Genomic DNA, 18,000 nt, shown 5'->3' on the forward strand with positions numbered 1-18,000 from the left:
AATATTTGTGTAATCCTTTGTTGGTTTTGTCGCTGTTTGGCATAATATTAATTACATAATTTGATTCAAAAGCAATTCATTACGTTTGCTTATTGGAATAGTTGTTGCATGCAATTTGTGCGTTGTATTTTAATCCCTTACATTAATTTGCATGCCAAACAGTGGGGTCTGAGGGTGCTGCCAGGATTGGGCTGAATGTGTTTTCACTCAAAAATGCAATAATGTGAGTTATGTGCCAAAGCAGGTGATCGGAATATGTAAGTCCCTATTCGAGTACTGTTAATCTTAACAGTGCTCTCTCGCCGCATACCAGCACTCTTAGACACGATCATGCGCAGTTGGGGAAAAATCGCGAGAGCGGCCGACGTCGCTTCTCTCCCTCTGCCACTCTCTGTCTCCCTCGCTATGGACTGTTCTGTGATTGCTGTGGTTGTCCCACTCGCACCTGGGGCACAGTGGAAATTCCACATTTTTGAAACAAATCAAACGTATAATAGAAATTTTTATACTTATTATAAGGTTTGTTGTGCTTTATAAAAAAGAATCAGAGTTTTAGATTTATAATTGTAAATGAAATTTCAGACTAATAAAACAACTTAAATTAAGTAACTAATTTTTTGATGCGTATTTCCCTTATTAATTTCATTTTCTGTCAACTATTAAAGCCTTAAGAACTTAAGAAGCACCCTTTCGATCTTTGAAACACCAATTATCCCAATTGTCCACTGTGCCGCTCTTCAGCTAACAGCGAGTCCAAACATGCTTAACAGCCAAGTTACAGCGATTTGCTCTCTTCACGACGTGCTTCGCGTCGTGCTGCTTCGTGTCCACCCCCGTCGCCTGTTCCGTTGTTTATCGCGCTCTGTGCTACCTCCTCTCATTTATTAAAAATTAATGGTGGTGTACGGTTCTACGTTCAGCAGCTAGCGCGTCTCGCAGTTTCTCGCCAGAGTGAATTTCAATTTTCAATTCCAGAAAATACATCTCAGAAGGGAAGGCAGCGAATTTCGGAAATAACGACGGTGTGTTGAGTAAAGTAAATCAAAGTGACAAATACCGGGGTTTCATAACAACAAAAACAACAAATAGCAACAACAACAACAATATAATAAGCAATAACCACATCCAAAAGCGACAGCCACTAAAAGTTACATATATCCGAATAAAGGCAATTGGCAATTGGCGAATTGCAAATGCAAATTTAAAGTGTGCGAACGAGTCGATAAAGAGAGAAAGAAGGAAGCAGTGTGCGAAAGCAAGGAACAGATTCACTCACAGAAAAACCCAATTGTTAAAAACGTGTAATAACAATCCGGCAGCGGTGAATCAATCCGACTCTGGTTCCCATTTCCATCTACGACCAGAACAGCAGCAGAACAGAAAAACGTGAGCCCCATAAATTCGCCTCTTTTCATTACTTTTTTTCACTAAAAACCAATTGCTTTTCTCCGGTTGGCCGCGTGAGTTTTTCCAAAAACGGTATTCTGAGTTTGATTAACAACAAATTAAGCATAATTAAAGCGTTCTCGTCTGACTCTCTTCCTCCGATTCTCTGTATTTCTTCCAGTTTCTCTGTAGTTTTTACCCCAACCGGCAAAAGCCGTCGCGTGTTGCCTGCCAGTCCCTCTCCGTGTGATTGTGTGTGTGTGTGTGTGTGGGTCTCCGTCTGCCAAACTGTGTGAGTGTGTGTGTGTATTGTATACAGTTTTTTAAACTTTGTGCAAAAAGAAGAACACACGAAAATAAAGCCCAGCATCCAGCATCCATCCAGAATCCAGCATACAACATCTACTTCAGCGCCTCAAATTGATTTTTGCTCCTCCGACGTTATTTTTCGCATTCTTATTTGCCTTCTCACATTTTTGCCATTGGTCTCCGTCTCCGCCTGTGGTTCTGGCTCTGGCGCTGGCTCTGTTGTTTTCTGCTCTTTGTTGTTTTTTCCGATTCCCTTTGTGCCTTGCATTCGCTGTTCTGAGTGGAAGATTTCCTGCAGTGGTGATACCCTGTAACTGGAATGCGCCGTGTGATAAGCGAGCGTAGCTTTGTTGCTCGATTTATGGTTGCCACCCTTATCGCTGTAGGTAAAAGTCTCAATGGGGGTATAAACTGTTTACTCTTTTCCATTTCCTCAAAGAGGTGTGGATTTCAGACCAGATAGGGGAAGAAATCACGGAATCGGAATTTCTATAGATAGACATATTTAGTGATTCTAATAATGATCCAGATTCTAAAATATAGAATAATTTTTAGAAAATGAAAAAAACCAATGCTCCTTATATGCTTTGTATACCCTAACCAAAAGAACGCGTCGTTGTTTTACGCGCGCCTTGCCAGGCGCTCTCACGCTCTGCCTCTCTCTCCGGCATGGGGCGCAAGTCGCTCTTCGTGCTCAATTGTTCAATTGCGCTGGGCCAGACAAACTGGCTCTGGATGCACGAGTGTGCGTGCCCAGTGTGCATGTATGGCGTCGACCAGTGTTGCGAAGCGACTGCCAGTGGGTTTGAAACTTCTAATTGGCGTGGGCAGCGGCTCAAGCAAAGCGCGCGTTTTCTTCCCCATCTTCTCAGCCCTTCTCCCCCAGCTAAACTTCCTTTGTTGTTTTGCATACGCGGTGCCCTTTATTCGGTCGCGGGCCTGAGGAAGAATCAATTTTTGGCAGCCAGCCCTTTTCCTTTATTTTTTGGTGCTGCCGCCGCTGTTTAATCACTTCCGCTTCGGCAAGCGTTGGCCTGGCCAAAAAGGCGTTGCCGGGGCTCCTTTCGATACATATAGAAAGTAAGTCTTATCAGGCCCTGCCAAGGCAACAAACTTCTCAATCCGCTGTGATTGTGATTACTTTTGAGGGCGAAAGCCTCGAAATCGCCTCGCTGCACTTGAATTCTGCCTTAAATCCGAGTGCGTTCTTTAACGAATTTAAATGAATTTTGAAGGGCGGGTACTAACCATTAAAATTCCTTTAATTCAGCCTTTATTTCATTAAAACTGTAATCCATTCGATTTGATTCTCCCCCAACTGCTCTCGGAATTATTATCGTTGGCATATCATTTACACTATTTATGAATGCTCGGGGAAAAAGCTTTCGGGGAGTGCAATTATTCCATTCGTTATTCACAGTCACCAATTAGTGCTGCAATTGCAATTTATGGCTTTACAGAAATCTGCTTCGCCGTTACTTAATCGAAATTCACTTAATAATGCATAAATCACGAATATTGTCCTATAAGAACTGCGAAAACGGCAGAGACAGCTTTAATTCTTACTCATTTTTTCACTTTTCTCGACAGTAAAAGTTATGCGGATCATCTAAATCAAATTAGCAAGTTATTCTGGAGTGTACTGATTATATTATGACATATTTTTGGGATTTAATAGGCATGACTAAAAACTTGATATTATTTAATAAATATTAGCGTTACTAAAGACATTTTAACTTATACTTCTCTACTTTTGTACTTTTATATTTTTAAGTTTAACCTCATGAAAATTATTTTTTAAAATGGATTGTTGCAATATATGGATATATTTTTGTTATTTAAAAGGTACTTATTTTTTAAAAACTTAAATCAGTTCAGTATAAATACAAAATTAGGATAGACCTGAATATTCCAAAATAATTATATTTGCTTTCAGGTTATAAATGTTTATTGTATATTCAAAAATTTGACATTATTAAGTGAATATTACTAATGATGTTGGGGTTTAAGAATCTTAAATGATTTTAGGATCTGGATTTTAAGATCAAAATTATTAAGTTCAAAAATTTTACATTATTAAATGAATATTACTAATGATGTTGATGTTTAAGAATCTTAAATGATTTTGAATGATTTTTAGGGCTTATAAGGTAAAATTTTAACTTTTTTAAAAACTAATTCCTTCAATTATATATATATATAATTTATATATTAAAAAAAAATGATTAAAATGAGTGGCTTGAGTGAGTAAAAAATATAAAATTATAAAGGTACCTTAGTTACAAAATAGTCTTCGAATTTAATATTAAAAATATTAAAATTATAATATTTGCAAAACGACGAGTCTCATCCACTGTACAGGACTCATCTTACAAATAACCGTTACTTTTAGTGATACCTTGCCAGTGAATGAAATCTTCAACTTGTACCCCCAAAAGCCCCGTTAGTATTTTCCTCTTCTTGCCATATCTGGAATGAACTCTTTGGTTTTTGGCTGCTTGGCTTTGTGCTTTACGTTGCATTTTCTCTTCGGCGAGTACTTCCACCTCCTCAGCCATTTTTCGCACTCTACCGCTGCCTCTGCCTCTACCTCTGCCTATTTTGTGCATTTGCTTTGTCGCCATCGCCATAGCCATCGTCAACGTCATCAACGTTTGCTTTCTTTGTTGTTCCTGGTGCTGGGTCTGATGCTGCTACTTTCTGTGTGCATTTTCCTTGCTATTTTTCATTTACTTTGCTTCGTCGCTTCGCTCGTTCGTTCTGCTGCGTTGGATTTCAACCTGCCGGGCGGGCGCAAGGAGGGGGCGGGGGTGGGTGGTGTCCCCCTGCCAACGGTGTGTGTGTCTACATAGGCACATGCATGGGTGCATATGTATGTGTGTGCTGGCTAGTCTGCAGATTGGGGTCTGTACTTTGTTGCACTTTCTTGCCGGTCGGCTAGCATTTTCTAACTGGTTGGACTAGGACCCGTCTGTAGGCCGTTGACTGCATTGAGTGGCGTCGCCTCTCCTCCTAGCCTAGCCTCCTATTATCGTTGACCCTGCGCGCCACTTATTGCATTTCTCTTCGCCTGCATCTTTCGCTGGTGGCAGTGGTGCTGCCTGCCAGTGCATTGCATTTCTTTTGCTTCGAAGCCCCACTAGAGCTTACTCGTTCGGTGGTGAGAACAGTGGGCCCTCGTTGTGCTGGAAATGCTAGAAGTCTTGTAAAATCTTGAAATTAAAATTATTAATGTTTTATATTTATTTATTAATTATAATTTATTCTTTATTGCTTAGGGATGCTCTGAAGAGGGAACACTGTGTTCTGAAGGAGTGGGCAGAGGACTTCTTGTAAGGGCTTTTGGCTGGCGCTGCTGCTACCACCTCGCCACTTAACCGCTTTTCGGTCTTTTGTCTCTTCACACTCTCCACGAAAGAGTGGGCTGGGGTGGATGTGGACGTGGAGGCTTGTAGGAGCAACCACCTGACCTGCCAACCAATTGGCGTATGCCACCAAATGTCATTTAACCCACCCGCCCGGCCGCCCACTCCCGGTCGCTCTCCGGGCTGGTGAAATATGCAAGCCAAATGTAATCATTATTGATTTTGTGGTCTCTCTGGAGCGGAGAGCTGCCGTCTGGCCCGGCCTGGCCTCTTGGCCCAGCTCTGGTACACATTAGTATGTTGGATTATCCGAGCCACTGCCGCTGCTGCCGAGACTGCTTAAATATGCAAAACGTTGATGGCCTGGTCCTGGGGGTGGACGGAGGAGCACAAGGACCCATCACACACATTAGAAATTTAACAGGTTAATGTCCAAAGTCGTAAACGAGACCATTTATTTATGGCAACATTTCGTCTTCCCCGGACGCGTTCCGGGCCAGGATCTGGGCGGCAGGCTCTCCTAATTTTCATAAAATATATGAGACTCTACCCCCCCGAGTGTGTGCGTGTCGTGAACATAAAAATCTGTAGAGCTTGAGAGACCTTGAAGGGCTTTGATAATGACTGCCTCGCTCCTACCCACCCCATCCTACCCCAGACCAGGCCAGGACATATCACCCCCTTTGTTGCCAGCATAAGCTTTATGTTGTTGAGCTCCTTTTGGGGGTTGGAGACACTCTCGTTCTTTCGGGTTTTTCGGGCCAGCTGTCAGATTTGTCAAAGGAGTGAAGGACTCGCTCGCGTGGCAGGAAGTTGCTTTCGCGTAAGAGTTCTGCCATCCATCTCCGTAATTGCGAATTGTGTACCCAGTACTCTGGCCCGCAACACCTGTTTGGGGCAAGAGCTTAGAGGTGCTGGCCGGATACGCTTGGTCGAGGAAGTGTTTATCAATTCTAGGCGGTATCTGGCCGATCAACCAGTTTGATTTGCATCTCAAACTGTATCTGCCAAAGTCGAAACCTGTTGGATAGGTTGGATGGTCGAAAATGTCCGAGATTTCATCAGAAGTGCTGACTGCTGACTGGTAACTGGCGACTGGTGACAGTTGCGACATGCTAGGAGGAATGCAATGGCTATCAAAAACGCATCCCCAGATTCAGGCCATTCACTCAATCAGGGCACAGCCATTTCTAGGAATTCAGAGCCCAACAGAGCCAGCTGTCTCTCGATGATGTTGCTAATTACCACACAACCATAGCCGCTGCAACAAACATTGATTTTCCAAAGACGTCAAGCGGCTCTGGCCATATTGGCACTGTGACTGCGCCTTATTCGGGCCGAGCCACAGATTTTTCAATCGCCAGCCATTTCCCAAGAGACCAAATCGCTAAAAACGTCAATTTGTCGGAGCAAGATGTTTCAGATCTCTTAACTGTTTTATCCGAATTCCAAATGTCAACGTATCAGGCCCATTCGCACTTCCTTTGTGCGAAACAGAATGTATCTCGCAGACCCACTGATATGGCAACAAATATTCCGGCACGTCAGCGAATTAAACAATTCTAAACGGGTCGACACCGCCAGCAACTTCGACCTGTTTATGCAAATTCGCCGAGAGCCGCACAGAGAATATCTGGCTCGCAGATTCCCATACAAAAAGCTGATCAAAAATACACAATGCGCGAAAAAATAAAAACATTTTTATTGACTTAACTGCCTGCCCGCCTGCTCTGTGTGGGCTGTGGGCAGTGGGCTGTAGGCCGGCCTATAAACGATTGCGACGAGCAGCCCAGGAGAGCATTTCAATTGGGGGGCGTGCGAGCTTATTAAGGCAATTCTGATGATTAATTCTCGTAATTCTCGAGTGAGGGATTTAATATTTTTAAAGCAAAATATGAGAGATTATAGGTGGATGATCTCTCAAGCTACTGGAATTTAAATTGGATGCAGATCTGAGAACCAGATTCTAAACGAGATTTCAAAAATTGATCCATGAAGGTATATTCCATAAAGAATGTCTATTTTGTAGTGACCAAATGATCTTTAAAACTAGTCGCCATTCTCATAAAAATGGAAATTAAAAAGCGATAAATTGATATTAGGTATATTCCATAAAGAGTATCTATTCTAAAATGACTCTATAATTTCAAACTAATTAAAATGGTTAGTTTAAAATTGAAGGCAGTTTTTGCTAACCAGATTCTTTAAAGGTCTTTTCTATCAAGACTATTCCTTAATAATAAAAATCACCTAACTTGTAGGCGTAATTGTATTACCTAAGAATACAGGTACAGATAAAGAAATAGAGATCTGATAACCTTATTCTTATAAAGGAATCTATAAAGGAAGTCATATTCGTATTTATTATACTAAATCATCTTTAAAAATTTTTAATTGGATTATTTAAGAATGATTTAAGATTTAAAAACTGGATAAGGTCAATTCAACAAAGACCAAATGATTTTTAAAACTATTAAAAGTCTATCTAAAATTGATTTAATCTATAAAGGAAGGCCTATTTTATAAAGACCATTATATAATTATAGAGATAATCTCATTTGTATAACTAACTTTCCTGATCTACGAAGACTATCTATTCTATAATCTCTATATGACCTTTAAAACTTTTTAAAATGTTTTATTTCATTTAGATCTTTAAAACTACTGTTTTTTATGTTTATTTGATATTATCTTATCATAACCAGAACCAGATTCTTGTATTTAAAAATCTTAAAATGTATTTAAATATAAAATCTTTGTATTGAAGGCTACGAAAACTATTAGATATATCATAAAGATCGTTTAGTATTTAATATTAATTATTTGATCTAAGAACCAGATTCCTTTAAAGGTGATTCCAAAAATGATAAAATCTATTTATGATGACCTGCTCTTGAAAGGAAATCTATAATCTATGATTCTATAATCTATGGATGATCTACATATTAAATAATTATTATATTTTACTTTATAATCCAATATTGATAAAAGATTCAGACAGATACCATCCAGATTCTTCTACAGGTTATCCCAAAAATGATAAACTCAATAAAAGAAGTTATATTCCATTTATATCATTCATTCTTTACATTACATTCTTACATTCATTCTTTATATTATTTAAGATTAAATACATTTTAAAGACAGATAACTATAAAAAATGAATAGAAATGTGATAAAATGGAAATGATCTACAAGTCATAACAGTTCCATCATAAAAACCCCACGAGTTAAGTCTAGAAAGTCTATTCCGTGAAAAATGTGTGTAAAATCAAACGCGTTGTGAACTTTGTGACTCGGAGGTAGTATTTTCGAGCTATGTACATATAGTACATCGGATCGGTGTAAACATTCCGCCCGACCGACCGTCCAGTCCATTAATTATCTAAACGTGAGGCTGACGCATCGCAGAAACACACATTAGAGAGCGCGGCTGTGGCTCTCTCCGCCTTTGTGCTCTGGTGGGGGAGTGCGCTCTCTGCTCCCAGCTACCAGCTCCCATCTCCCAGCTCCAGCTTTTAGTTTAATAAACAATTATGATGGCTCTCTTAAAACGCCTTCTGTTTCTGTTTATTTGGCTTTAAATGTTTTCCATTCGCCGCCTGCCTCGCGCTTTTGATCGACTAACTGTAGCTGGTGGGATGGTGTGTGTGTGTGTGTGTTGGGGGGGCTTTGTTTATGTGTCGGCATTTTCATTCATAGTCGGTGGGACAGTCGGACAGTTTAGATGATAAATCTTTTTATGCGCGGGCCAGCACGCGCTATATACCCAGATGTATCTGTATCTGAAGCTGACAGAGTGCGCTCTCTGTGTTATGGCATTATCATTAGCTCTTGGGATTTGGCTCTTCCTCTCGCCACCGCCACCGCCACCGCCACCGCCACCGGGCAGGCAAGTTCATTAACTTTTGGATTGTACGCGGGGGCAACAATTTGTCGAAAATTCTGTCCGACATGCGATTTTTAATTATTATTTTTTACAAATCTTCTCGCCGAGCTCTGGCCGATCTGACCGACTCGAGAGCGCCTATCCCCATTCCCATTCCCAGTCTCCTAGTTTCTATTTATGCTCGAAAGCTGGCACAGCAGTTTGCTCAAGCAATTAAGAAGCCTCGGCCAAAGTTGTGTCCGGCTTTAATTTTGGAGTTGTCTCTGATTAGTTGTTGCTGCCCCACTTGGCCAAATGATGGACACACTGACTGACTGGCTGACTGGCTGACCGACTGGCGAGCTACCTGCTGAGCTGGTTTACTTTAGTTTTTAGCATCTGTTTTGTGTTTGGGGGTACCAGTTCCGTTTCGTGGCTCTGTGTGACGTCAAAATGTCTCGAAATCGGCCAGAAAACCAGAAGAGGCGAGGCTCATAACCAGCTCGGCCTCAGACAGCGCCGATTAAGCTGTATCAGTCGCAGATCACAAATCACAGCATAATAATGTCAACTCTTGCGAGGAAGTGCATGTTTTGAGCCACCTCAAGGGCAGAGTTAGTACCGGTTCAATGAATTCGGCCAACCCGACCCAGTATTAGCCTCCAAAAACCATTCGAGATGCACAAGTGGAAGACCATGCCACTTCCTGGCCCAATCTAAACATTTCGGATTTGTTTTCCAACAGCTGCTAATGCAGAGTAAAGTATCTCGAATTCCAATAAATTCATCTTTTGGCGGGGCGTTGTTTACCTCCAGTTCATTTGGGCGCTCGATGGGTAATTTATGAACTCCCCAGACATACACTATCATTGAAGATCCATATCTTATTTTAAATATTTTATAAACTCTCACTTATAGACCTCCTCTCTCTCTCGTTTCAGGTACGTGCCTATGATTTGAACTTTTCGCCAACGATTTTGAAAACGTCTACAGTTTCGTGTAAGACTTTAGTTCTGGCCATAAAAGTTGGCTGTCTGCGAGCAGATTTCTCGGAATACATTCCAGTAGCGGACGGCAGATGTTTTAGTAATTACGGAATCCATCTCTCTAGTCGGCTGGCGGGCCATTTGTCCGTCAACAAATTGGGACTAATCATGTGAAAATAAGAGCTGTGGACTGTGAATCAGCTAAACTGTGGGGGATTATCTTAATAAGGGAAGACTAAGTGGTCTAGTGCCTTTCGATAGGAGCTCAGGTGTTCTCCATGGAGTTTCTTGAACTCTTGAGCGAATCAATTAGTTTTTTTCGACCCAACAAATCATATAATCAATATTTAAACAATCGGGTTAATGGGCTCTAGCCGGCTAACAATTTCCGGCCCAGAAGGAAGTCGTCTATTTTCCGCTGGGGAATTTCTGCGAAAATGTGGCAGAAATGCTTGAAAATTCACTTCTCCAGTCGTTCCTGCAACTCTTCTGGTTCTGTCATGCCTGTTTGGAACTCGGAGAAAAGTTTCCCCTCCTACTCGTCCCCTTGCCGGGAGCTTGTGGTTATCCAGCCTCTGCCGATGCCAGCGCCCCAAACTTTTCCATCATAATCTACTTAACTTTTGCTTCAATCAATTGCAGACTTTTGTTGCAGCTTCGTGCCGCCTGATTGCATTCTGCCCAGGCTCTTCAGCCTCCCTCGTATTTGTGCAGATTTCTTTGTGTAGATACAGAACGTTCTGCGAGACACTGGCGCTGCTTTTGCATTCGTCGTGCCGACCGTTAATAGAAAAGTTGTCAATGTTTTCCAGGCAGCTGGGACGAACCGGGGAGAGTGCCGGGGAAGTGTCAGACACTCTTATCTTATCTGCGTAAAGTTGCAACATTCTGCAGTGTGTAGTTTGCATGGCCAAGGCAGGGCCGGGGCCGGGCCGAGGAGGCATCTGCGTCTCATCCGGCTGCAGATACTGGCATTGGCAGCATCGTGTTCCAAGCTTCTGCTACAAGCAAAAGCTATCTAAGCAGACACACACGTTCGCAGGCTGAGGAAGCAGATACAGATACAGATACAGCCCACAGGCGGCACATGTACACCCTGTAGATACAGTATCTTATAGATGCACTGAAGCGTAATTGTTGTTACCTATCCCGGAGCCCTGCTTCCTTGTCGTTCGGCGTGTTTTTTTAATATTGGAGGAAAAACAAGAAAATCTGTTGACTTCGTTTATGGGATGGGAACAAAGGGCAGTGCTCTGCTGGGCTCTGAAAGCAAAGAAAAGTGATTGATTTGCAATAACTCGTCTTGTTTAAGAACCTATCTATCCTACTTTAAGTTGGGGATCCAACAGACTCTCCCAACATCCCACTGGCTTAGTCATCTGGGGTCAAGCCCGTTCGGGCCCTCCTCGCTCTCTCTTGGATTAGAGCTCCGTCCGTGCTCGGCCGACTTCTGGCTAATTGTTTGCTGTTGCTGCCGCCTCTACTGCCTCTGGCAGTGTCTATTTGAGCAGGCAGATGTATCCGTGAGTATCGAGTATCTATTTGCGATTGCATTGTTGTCTCGTTTGTGCACATAATTGTAATTGATAGTTTGACTTTGGCAGAAAAAGCAGAAAGAGAAAGCTGCACAGCCAAGCAGGCCAGACCAGAGTGCACCTTAGTTAACGGCCCTGGTTACGTGCCGCCATTGTTGTTGCATCTGTGACGAGGTAATTGGATAGCTACGACAATAGGAAAATACGAATATAGTGCAGCCCAGAGACCTTGCCCGCCGCGAACTGTGATATTTTCCGCGCTGAACTTTGCCAGCCAAACCAGTTCTCCCCCTCTATCAAAATATTACTCATACGCCCCATTGGCACTTCCCCTTGCTGGCTCCCTGATCGATTCCCTGCTAAATTTTGTGCATTTCAGAGAGTAAGCTATTGGATAAAAAAAAGTTCATCCTCTCCCACTCCCATCCCTCTTCTATCGAAAACGGAATCAGATGTTCAACTTTTCTTCCTCTTACCCCGCATGCAACTCTGCGCTCGTGTGAGTGAGCAGCACGCTCGTTCGGTCTCCGTCTTGCACGCCGCCTCTGCTTCCTCCGTTTCTTCTTATTTTTGCGTACATCAAGCGTTCATTGCCCGCGTTGCTGTGTCTGCTCTTTCTCGATTCTTTCTTTTGCTTTTGTTTTTGTTGCTTGTGGCTTTGTTGGCTTTACTGCATTTTGATTTTATTTTTAATTTCTTAATCTTTTGCATAAATTTGCGAAAAGAAGTGGAATAGAGGGCGCTGGCTATCACTTGCACTGTGAACTGCCAGCGGGGAAATCCTTCCTCAAGGTCACTAGATATGACCTTTGCAAATATAGTACAAAATATAGACACAACATATGGTGCTGGCCAGCAGGGCTGTGTATCCAAGTACTTCAAAGATACATGTGTGATTCAATCCGAGCATGTGTCTCTTATCACTTTATATGGCCGATCATTAAAGTTCCCCAAAGCCATAAAATACATATTTTGCTCTTTGAGATATTTGAGATTTTTTAAGGTATTCCCGTTTTACCCTGTTGGCCAGTTTAAAATTCTTGGGCCAACTATTACTACACATTTATCGCAGTGGTATTCCACTCTCTGATTGCTGATTAATCTCCCCAGCCGATTGCTTATCAATTTATGGGACTAGTCGGCGCTGATACTCCGCTTGCCGGTTTATTCTGTCACTTAATCAGTTGATAAACTCCATGTGAGTGTGCACTTTCGTATTTATAGATCTCCACATGGATTGTATGGGAGGAAGAGTAGAAGCTGACTGTTCTCAAGGGGTAAGCGCAGTTGCGCACCAAAAAATAATTTTTCCAGGAGAATTTACTGCATTTAATTAGAATGATTAATTCCTAAAGTTGAGGCAGCTCCTAACCAGACAATACCTGTTTGTATCTACATACATATACATATACCACAGATAATAAGGCGCCTTGCAGTAATCTCTATTTCGTCGCTTAGAGTTGTCCAAAATGCCAAAATAAATTTGTAAATTCTTTTTAAAGGATGTAATGAGCTAGAGAAAAATAGAAATAAGTTTCGTTTTGGATAAAGTGTCTTAACATGATAAACAGAAAATCCAAATTTTGCTTTAATTTTTGCACTTTGTTTAAAAACATGAGTAATCTTTTTTTTAAAAACGAAATAATTTGTTCATTAGCTGGGAAATATACCTAAAAATATTATGTAGGAATTCCAGAAGAATCATTGGAGCTATTTTCGAGAAACTGATCCAGAGATTTTGAAAGTATGACAATATAAGATCAATCTCAAAAATAATATAAATCGGATTTAAATTTTTGTTTAAATTTTCATAGAAAAAAGGGGAAAAATAAATATATTGTTTCGATTTATTTTAAAGTCTAACTGCGTATACCCCCTTAAGTTATTCAGTGAGCTTTGTCTGGCTGCTGCATTTAATTTGCAGCTTTAATTTTACAGGGGGAGGGCGAGGCGAGGGTAGGCGACTGCGAGCGATAAAGCTGTTTCGCATTTTATTTAAAATTCTATTTTTATTCACTTGCCCATGCGTTGTGCCTTACTTGCCTTGCATTCGCATTGCTTTGTTTTTGTCGATTTTTTTTTTTTTTTTTTTTTTTTTTCCATTTTTACTTTGCCCTGCCAACTATTTTTGTTTACTATTTACTTTGTCCCCGCCGGCATTTGCGAAAAGGGGAAGGGAATGCCTTCGGGAAGAGGAGGGGCGGTGAGGTGCGAGAATAGGACGGGGGGCGGGCGCATCAGCGAGCTTAGTGCGTTGATTTCCCGACCTAGCCGGCGACAATATTTGTTGTGCACTCGACGCCACCAAAGCCGCCAGGAGGCAGGAGAGCGCCGTGAAGGGGCAGCACCAGGATTCACTGGCAGAGGGGCAGGGCGGCAGGGAGCAGGGGAAGCAAACAAAGGCCAATGGGAAGGCAGACTGGCCGGTATTCCTGGCACTAGACAGAAGATGCCTAGGCATTTTGCGGTTACAGTGGGCCAAGTCACTGCTTCTGGCTGCTAAACCCAATAATATCATACAAAGTTCCATTCAAACTCATAAAATCATGTCTTGAAGTTTAATATTTGCCCAAGAACTTATCTTTCGATTTATCTCAAAGTCACTAAAGATACGATAAGGTCAGATACGGTTGGCACTGGAAGAGGAAGGTATTCCCATTGTGGAAATTAACTCTTTCCATGCGAGACCACAGATTTTAATGATTTTTATTATTGTGGAAAATAAATAAACATTAATAATAATAAATATAAATAAAGAAAATGTATTTAAAAAAAAAATTATTTTCCGTTTTACACTAATTCTAATGAGATTAACTCATAAAATTGATCATTTATACCTTAAAGTAGTAAATACTTTATTTCTTTTTGAATTTAATAAGATTACTTTATATAAAGATTTTACGAGCAACACAACCTTAATAATTATTTGAATATTCTTCAAAAAGAACAAATATTTTTTTATTTTTTCCCCATGTAGGGGGGTCTATTTTGTATGAAAATAAATAAACTTTGAAGATTATATTGCCTGAAATGCAACAATAAATAGTCCAAATTAGAGCCCTCATTGTATTCATTGTTTAGAAACAAATCTATACACCTTTTCCCATAACTCTGCCCCTTTCCCCTTTCCCTGGGCATCGGAACAATAAATTGTGATCTTATTAGATCCGTTCATCAAGCGTCTTTCTTGCGACGTGACTTGACACAATTTCCCTGCAATTGGGGATTACACCGTTTTGGCCACAAAAGTTTCCCACACCGGATGTTTTATGGCGATGGCGTCCACTGTGCACCCAAGCACCCCCCTTGGGCAACTCCAGTGCCTGCCAAATGAGTTTCGCCGCTGTTGTTGTTGCTGTTGGTGTTGTTGTTGGTGAGGCTCTTCGGTTGCATGCCACTCGCAACGGCGCAAAAGTTCCTAGACCACTCCAAAAAAGAACACAAAATTTATATGCGCCGTCGCGCACTCAGTCGCTGCTGCTGCCTCCGCTGCTGCTGGTGCTGCTTCTGCTGCTGCTGCGGTCGGCGTCGAATGTTGACACGTACGGCGTACGGCGGAGTCGCGCCTTGTATGGCTTTCAATGGCAAGCAGATTATTAATGCTGCGTGTGTTTGCGGAGGAGTCTAGTGGAGCTGCCCTGGAAGGGTATTTCGGCAGCCGGGATTGTCTGCCAGGTTATCTGGGTCTCTTCTGGGGAGTTTACCGCCAGTGTCTCATGTCATAACTTTTAAATTCAATTCAGTAATGCCTCTCTGCCCGATTTCCCGATCTGGAGCCCCCTCCCCTGGCCCCATCATTATCAGCATAGGAACTTCATTATCAACTTGGCACCGAACGTTGCAAACTTCGCCCGACATGCGCCGCTCTTGTCTGTTGACTTGCACTCCACAGCGTGTGTATATACAATAAAATATATATGCACGAATATGTACAAATATATACAAATATATACAGAATACTGTGTACAGAATGTGCATATCGGTGTGTGCAGTTGCGACTGTCTGCGCTTCAGAGTTGTATAGCAATTGAATATTTGCAAGAGATTTCCGTTCATTAAACCCGACAGCAGCCGCAGAAGGAGAGAGAGATAGGACAGTGACAGGGACAGGGCGAGGGCCTCAAGGGGGCTAGGGACCAGGGTTCTGGATGGGCGGCAGTACTCGTTCCTAGACTCTTCGCTCGCTGGCGATGGTTTTAATTTTTATTTCTTCCTCCCGCGAAGCGAAAATGAAGACAGGAGGGAGATGGCATGAGAGAGAGCTCCGACTATAATTAAATTCTTTTTAAAGGCTTCTAGACTGTCTTCTACGCAGTCTTCTGGCTCGCCTGCAGTCTCCACCACACTGCAAGAAAGCGGAGCCAGTTGCCAGCCCTTGCAGGAGCGACCTGTGACCTAGGATGTGCCCAAGATGCTCGATTAGGAGTTCCTTCCTGAAACATATCCTTTAGCTCTCTCTGGAAAGTCTTCCCTCAAAAGTTTGGCCGGAAACTTAAAGTTCAAGTATTGGGTAGTGAGCTACTGCCTCTAATTGATGCCAGTACGTTGAAAGTCCTAGAGCTTCTAGAGCAATGGAGGAAAAGGAACCCATCATAATACCCTTGAAGGATTTTGTGCCGACGGAGGGGGCTGTCGGAGAACCAAAGCTGACGGGCAATAAATGAATGACCGACTCCGACTGAGGCGGATATCTTGGTTTTGGCCAGGCCAAGATGCCAGTTCAACTTGAACCAGGAAAACACGTTTGCGTTTGCAACTTCCAGCTCCCACTGCCTGCCTCCCCATGTGGCAATGAAAAAGCAGAGGAAAGCAGGAGCTGCAAAGAAAAACCTGCCCTCTTCTGATGGCAACCAGGCACGCCAAGTTTTCCTGGCCAACCTGCTCCGTCCCCCTCTTATTCATAGAACATGTTTGGCCATTTTCTGCTGGTCGGTCTCCCCTCCTCTGCCCAACTCCCGGCCAGCTCTTGTTTCTATTTTTCTATGCATTTCAGGTTGGCTTCTTTCTTTGTCGTCGCTTTTTGCGAGCTGGCTGCCTGCATTGATGCATTTTTCTTGCTAACAACAACCAGTTGTGGTCTTTGTTGCAGTGCCAGGCAGGTATGTTGGCCCGGGCTGGCTTTCTTTGCCTCGTTTTTTGGCCTGGCTTTCCACGTTGTCGCTGCTTGTACTAAATATGCACTAAATGCTATTTATTCCGCATGTGGCGAGTGGTGAGTGGGGAGTGGCGAGTGGGGGCACTGAAGCAGCACAAGTTCCCGGCGATGTATCTCTGGGAAGCGGCCAAGTACTTCAATATATAATCAAGTTAATTGAAAGTCTGGCCATTTCCAAGCCAAACTAAACAATTATTTAATCTAATTCTGGTAGCATACAACTTTAAGGATAAGCCCACAGGATGGCCAGACCGGATCCTTTGTCGGCGGCATGTGTGTACCTATCTGGCCAGTTGAGAGCCAGCATTTTGGTCTGGCAATTATCTCAAAAAGCGTTCCATACAAAAAATTGCATAACTGCTCTGCTGGCCGGGAGTTTCGAGTGCGGGTGGGGCTTTCATTCGGTTTCTGGCGGGGCATCTGCAAACTTTTTGTGGCATTTGTTTTGAATGTGTGGCCGTCCCTTTTGTTGCCCGAATTTGTTGAAATATCTCGACCGAGCTCCACTCTGCATTCCTCATCATTTATTTCTGCTCTTCAACTGCTTGAATCCTCATCCGTGACTTCCACTTGCAACTACCCACCATTAATCATAGATATTTTATTTCTCCCAGCAGATAGTTGGGACAAAGCTCCGGACAAGCGTGTTTCCAGCGTTTCCTTAAGCGATTTTGGTCAAGTTTCATTAGGCAACGCAAACTTGCAGCAAAAAACTGGGAGGAGGAAAATGAAATGTAACAAAAGGGTCCCGAAACACTCCGGGCAGAACTTCCAAGAGGGCTCTTTATTAAAACACAATTTGTTATTTATGTTCTGGCCCTGGCCCTGCTTTTTAATACAATTTCTAGGGGAATCCTTATATTTTCGCTTCGCAAGCTCCGGCTCTCGTAAGGAGAGCTCTTTAATTGAAATTCTTTTTATCGTTTCTCCTCCTCGGAGACGCTTTTTTTTACTTCCTAAGCCATAATTATATTTTTGGCCAGCTGAAATCCAATAAGCATTATGACTTGCCGCTTTCCCAGGCCCTCAGGGCTCCGGCTCTGCCTGGGCCGGAAAGTGTAATGTACTGGCCATATTTTGTCTCCAAAAATAGCCGGCGAGGAAACTTTTTTTTGAGGCTGCCTTAAATTTTATGGCCTCAACGACTGTCGCGCTAAATATCCTTGCTCCTGGAGGGACTCCACCTCCGCCTCCAGCTGCAATAGGCAAACATTTTGTCGCTTTATTGAATTAAAAATTCAAAATTTGCTTTGCCAAGGCAATTTTCCCAGTTACCCTGCCTGTGGAGCTGCCCGGGTCGACGTGGCCCATCATTAAATTAATAAATTAAAATGGAAAGCACTTTGTTTCAGACTCCATTTCGGAGCGGAGGAGAGCGGCTCGCAACAAAAGCGATG

General features: G+C 42.5%; 1 protein-coding gene across 20 annotated transcripts in view; it reads left to right on the forward strand.

The window, feature by feature from the left end:
* Positions 1-871: 871 nt before the first annotated feature.
* mub (poly(rC)-binding protein mub) overlaps positions 872-18,000 on the forward strand; it is a 44,158-nt gene continuing 27,029 nt past the window's right edge. For 13 of the 20 annotated variants that reach the window (XM_070280560.1, XM_017247040.3, XM_017247042.3 and 10 more), the window contains exon 1: positions 872-1,386. The gene's annotated coding sequence lies outside the window, so the exon portion shown is untranslated. The remainder of the gene's footprint in view (positions 1,387-18,000) is intronic. The other 7 variants (XM_017247047.3, XM_017247048.3, XM_017247052.3 and 4 more) reach the window with 3 other exon arrangements.

This window comes from Drosophila bipectinata, chromosome 3L, assembly GCF_030179905.1.
Source record: "Drosophila bipectinata strain 14024-0381.07 chromosome 3L, DbipHiC1v2, whole genome shotgun sequence".
Lineage (NCBI taxonomy): Eukaryota > Metazoa > Arthropoda > Insecta > Diptera > Drosophilidae > Drosophila > Drosophila bipectinata.